We start from the raw sequence: 5,659 nt of genomic DNA, 5'->3' as shown, positions 1-5,659 counted from the left end.
CTGCCTCAAGCCTGAGCCGGGCTGTGAGTGGAACGCGCTCGCGTGTGGGGTGGCTACCATCGCAGCACTGCCCCGCTGTTTCCACCCTGCAAGTTCCCTTCCAGCTCTGCTTGACCCAAGGACAGGGCAGGACAGAGTCTGGAGAAACTCCTTGGTATTTCTGGGGTTCACTCCTTGCCTGGGGTGAGCAGCCTGCCGCTGTCCCTGAAATGCCTGCGGGCACTGGGCAGTATAACCGGGTGTCCTTAGCCTGTGCGTTACTCCATCTCCCCAAGGCTTTGAAAAGCGACTTCTTCCTGAAGCCGTGCCTTCCCTCGCCGCTGTGAACGAGCTGCTCCAGCTGTTTACAGCCCTTTGATCTGTAAGTCACAGCTCTGTCACTTCTGGCTGGTGCCCACACGCTCGAAGCTGCCTGCCCTCCCTCTTCTCCCCTCTCCTGGGAGGGAGGTTGCTCAGCAGGGCTCGTCCTTCATCCACTTTTCCCAGCATCCCCCGGCCGAGCTCCATGTGTACGTGTATACTTAAAGCTGATAAAATTGTATCTTATCTTTGATTACTGCACTGCAGTTCACCATCCATCCCCGATGACCCCTAACACCTTCTGAAACTTTATAGCTTGTGAAGACAGGTCCATAAAGCGATGTTAAGTCTTAAACGAGGTAATTCAGAGCCAACTGGCCAGCTCGGCTTTGGCAGCACTTAACATTGTGAAGGTTGTACCTGCTGAAGCGCTCCATGTAATAAACCATTTGCCCGAGCAATTTAAACCCACCAGTCCCTTCCCCTGCAGCAGCCCATGTGCTCTGCGGAGCAGAGGCAGGGTACGGGCTTGGGCAGCTCGGCACCTGCAGCCCCCAAGCTGGGCAGTTCATCTCAGATGCGGTCCCTCAGCGCAGATGTTTCTGCCTGCTGAGCTTTGCCGAGGCAATTTGCTTCACAGGCTGGAGGATGTCTTGTTTATTTTTTTTCCCCAAGGGGAAATGAGTTGCCAAAGTAACCTGGACAAAGAGTGGTGTTTTAGATGGGATATTACAGCTTCATATTTATTTGCTTGTTTGTAGGACTTCTATATTCTTTCGAAGCACAGCAAGAATGTGTAATACATTGTGATTATTTATCATAGCTGTAAGAAGGGGCCTGGTGGTGATGGACATCTCAAAACCCATCTGTGCAAAGCCCATACCTGAAAGAGGAGAGCAGGGTTTCTGGACAAGATCTGTCCCCTCTGCCATGAGGGAGGCATGTGTTTAGCAGCAGCTCTGTTCCCTGTCCGGGCTCTTGTGGTCTGCCAGGAGGAGCTGGGACAAGCACTGCTGAAATAGCTAATGCTGCTGTTCTGCCTTGGCAGTAAAGGGCCCCCGAGACGGTTCCCAGGTGCTGGCACTGTGTGCCTGCGCTGTTAAACTCACGGCTTGAGCGGGAAGTTAGCACAGGCCAGGGAACATTTCCAGCGGGGCGGGATGCGCGAGGTCCTCTCGCACTGGCATCCTTTCCTCCGGGGCAGTCCTCCAGCCCACCCCGCGTCCAGGCTTAATCCTCTCCCTTTCCCTGCTCGTCACAGACTTTGCCAAGTGGCAGTGCCACGCCGCGAAATCTCCCGGTCCTGGGGGCTGCGGAGGCTGGAGAGAAGCTGTGGAAGAGGGGAAGGATGGAGGAGGACGGAGAAGACAGCCTGCAGGAGACTCATGGAGCTGGGGGAGGCCTGCCGGTCCCCGGGTCAGCGCAAAACCTTTGAACGGCACGAAAAGCCGGGATGAGAGCCAGCACCCTGCCGCAGCCCAGGGCGGCCGCCCTTCCAGGCTGCTCTGGAGGTTTGGCATGGAGCCCTGCACACCCAGGAGCCCTGGGCCCCAGGGGGAAGGCAGAGCAGCCTTGGCAGGGTCCTTTGCACACTGTGGCTTTTGGAGCGGTATGTCCGAGTGGCACATACAGAATATGGGGTCTGCACCACATCTGGAGTCCTGGGGCGAGATGGGAGCCACCAGTTCCTCAGCTGGGACATGCTCAGGGAGAAGCAAGAAGGAATGACCTTGAAGAGCAGCTCTTGAAACCACTGCTCTCAGGTTTTCTCTGGAGCACGTTGTACAGGGTTGTTCTTCCGTAGAGAGCATGTGTGTGTGCTGCAGAAGCCCGTTCAAGGCAGTAGCATACTGACAACATTATCCATGCTAAACCGTTAATGGGTCTTGGTCACAGACCAGCGGTGCAGCAAACGGCAGCCCTGCTGTGCCATAACTTATACGAAGGCAGCTTTGCCAATGGAAGGTGACAGCAGAGGTCAAGGGGTCTTTGACCCAATACTTAGAGGAGTTCCTGAGATCCGTGGAGAGGAGTGGATCCTCCTTGGAAAGATCTAGGTGCAGGGGCGAGGTGAGAGGCAGCTGGGCCCCCTCAACACCTTCTCATAGGAGACATTGGACTGGAGGGAGAAAGGGAACTTCTTCAAATCCCATCGTGCTCAGCTAGTCCTACCCTCCTAGGCAGGCCTGTCCTCTGACTTCCTCTGTCAGGCAGCTCCACCACCACCCCTCCGAGCGCCAGACGTCGTTATTTCTCCTCCTTTCCTCTCCCCAGCTTTCATGGGTTGATCAGTGTTTCTTTCTGTGCCCCACATTTCTCAGTTCCCCGGCATATTTATGTTATAATTTGTGATTTTTTTTCCTGGGGGCATTTCAAGGTTGTTTCTGATGGGATTTGAGCTGGAATCTGACTGGTGATCCTCTGGTGTGCTGTTGATTAGGAAAGGCGTGTGCGGAGGTCATGATGGGGTGGGGGAGACCAGCCAGGAACCTCAGTTAGGAGAGCACTCTGTACATGAGGTCACTGTTTCAGGGGAGGAGGCACAAAGCAGCCTCTGAAATCAGTCTTCTCCATGACGTGCAGAGGAATAGAGTGGAGAGACATCACAGAAAAAATAGGCAACTAGAGAAACAACAGGATGGGGCAGATACCTATGAGTAGCCTGGTGGGTTTTCAGGAGAGACTGTGACTGCAGACCATGCATCCTCCTGTAGAATGCACCTGTCTGTGAAGAGTGGACTTGATATCCTTGGTGAACCTTCTCTGGTGGTTCGCCAAGGCCTCTGAGACGTAGTAGTCTTCATGGCTTACTTATGGTGCCTCTCAGAGGTCACTGAATAGGGACATGAATTGTGTCCCTGCCCAAAAATGTGGAACATGGAATGTTGCCAGAATGGACCAGTCATGACAAGGGGTTTGGACTGTAGACTTGCGCAGCTGAAATGGTCACCCACAGGTTGGTAAGACCTGGGGTGACACCAGCCCTCCTCTCCACCAGGATTGATAGAGGAATGACGCTCTCCCCTGCTCCTCATCCTCTGCATGGAAATAAACTCTGAATACAGGCAGCCTTGATGCTCTTTGTGAAGGGAGTATGCCAGTAGTGATGGTGGGAATGGACCTTGATGCAGACCAGTGGTATGTAAGCCTTACAGGTTTAGCGGCAGTTGTTGCAAGGAGTTCTCAACATGACCAAATGTGCTCTCAAATGTGCATCCTGCTAGAAAACGCTCTGCCCGTGCTGCTGGACCCCTGCCCCTGGCCGGCACTGCGTGAGCCAGGAGTGCCTGCATCATGGCACCATGCACGGAGGTTTGATTTATAGCCCTGGTTCCTAGAGTCTCGCCTTGGCACAGCAGGACGTATCGGTTCCCAGGAAGAGAGCATGTGCTGGTGGGGTGAGCGTGTGATGAAGCCATCCTGGTTGCAAGTTCTGAGGAGCAGCATTAGTCATGACAGTGAGGTCAGTCATGCCAGGGTTCTTCTTTGAAGCATGTTAATTGCAGTTGCATGGAGGTGGCTGTGGTGTGGGTAAGGTATGCAGAATTGCCCAGTCCCACCATCTCCAGATGGAGGCACCAGGGTGGGGGTCTTCATCCTAACACCGCTCCCAGCAGGTCCAACACTGCAGCTGCAGCCTGTTGTTTGGGGCCGTGTTTGTGTGTCAGGGCAGTCCCCAGGAATGGAGACCCCCTTTAGTGGACCACATTAGTGACCCTGCACAGGACTTCATCCACTTTGTTGTTGTCTCCCTTGTACTGAGGGGGCACAACAAACTGCACAGCATGTCCAGATGTGGCCTTACTCAAAGGGAGTAATATCTTCCCTTGACCTGCTGGATGCTCTCACACTGGGCTGGTTGGCCTTCATTGCTGTGACTCCTGGCCAGCTTGGTGTGCACGAGTGTGCAGATGCCTCTCTCTTACATGGAGAGCTGCCCCGCTCCAACCCATCCCAGTCTGCCCCACACATGGGGCTGGTCTGCCCTGAGGCAGGACTTCTGCTGAAGTCTTTCTGAAGATACCACTCAACACCTGGTCTGCTGCCTGTGGGAAGTGCCATTAGGATGGGAGGAAATGGCCTCAAGTTGCACCAAGGGAGGTTTAGACTGGATATTAGGAAAAATTTCTTTTCTGAAAGACTGATCAAACACTGGAACAGGCTGCCCAGGGAGGTGGTGGAGTCACCATCACTGGAGGTGTTAAAAAAAACCGCATAGACGTGGCACTTCGGAACATGGTTTAGTGGGTGTGGGGGTGTTGGGTTGACGGTTGGACTTGGTTTTAGAGGTCTTTTCCAACCTTAATGATTTCTGTGCTTCTATGGTGGATACCACCAGCTGCTCCTTTCTTCATACAAGATGTTCATCATGTTGTCTGAATTTTGCATAAAATGAAGCACCCCGATTGCTGTTCTTTTGCCTCTCAATATCAAATCTCCAAACAAGCCCAGCAGAGCATGCAGTTTCACATACAGGCGGGAGACTGCTGTGATTTGTCTTTGCACACCCTGCTCCAGCTCGCAGAAGTGTCAACTGTCTACTCGGTAGAAGGAAGAGAGACGTGGTACCTAACTCCACAATTAATCAAACTGTTGTATTTCTCTTTGGCATGAAATAAATTGTATTTGAATGCACAGTGGGGCTAATGCTACTTTGTGCAGCTTTTTCTGAAGATTATGAAATCGAGGCAAAAAGCAGATCTTCCTGTAATTAGAAGATAGAAGAGTTAATCATAGGGAGGAATGAAGTTGTATTTGCTCTGAAATTTTCTAAACTGCTTTAAAATACCATCAGCTGACAGAGCTGAACTTCACTATGAACCCTTTGTGTGCTGACGTGCAGAGTTTTCTTCATCCATTTGAATTGCAACACAGAAGTTGCAGGACTATTTTCCCCAGAGATTCAAGAGTCCCTGAGTTCATTTTGTTGATATGTGAAGTCATTTGGGTTTTTGCAGAGTCATACAATCATTTACTTGATGTGCTAGAGGCAGCTCAAACCTCTTATTCCCATTTATTCACCCTTTGAGAAAAGATTTGGAAAAAAGTCACCAGTCATCAGAGTTTCACGTCAGAGGCAACTAGCAGAGAACTGGGAGATAAACCACCAGCAGAAGGGGGAGTGTTGCATGTGAAGGACATACTCTACATAATGCACCATTAAAACTTCATGAAGAGGTGTCCCAGAAAAAATATTACAAAGCACTAGGCTTAATATTAAATTCTTAGTTTTAGCAGTCTGGTCATTTTCAGGAAGGAATAATCAGCTTAACCACAGCATTCACACATTTAATGTTCTGAGAGAAGAGGGATTGCCTGATTTTTCTTCTTCTTTCTTTTTTTTTTTTTTTTTCCACAG

This window comes from Phaethon lepturus, unplaced genomic scaffold (genome assembly GCF_000687285.1).
Source record: "Phaethon lepturus isolate BGI_N335 unplaced genomic scaffold, ASM68728v1 scaffold16002, whole genome shotgun sequence".
In the NCBI taxonomy this organism is placed as follows: Eukaryota; Metazoa; Chordata; class Aves; order Phaethontiformes; family Phaethontidae; genus Phaethon; species Phaethon lepturus.
Note: the sequence above shows the minus strand (reverse complement) of the source record.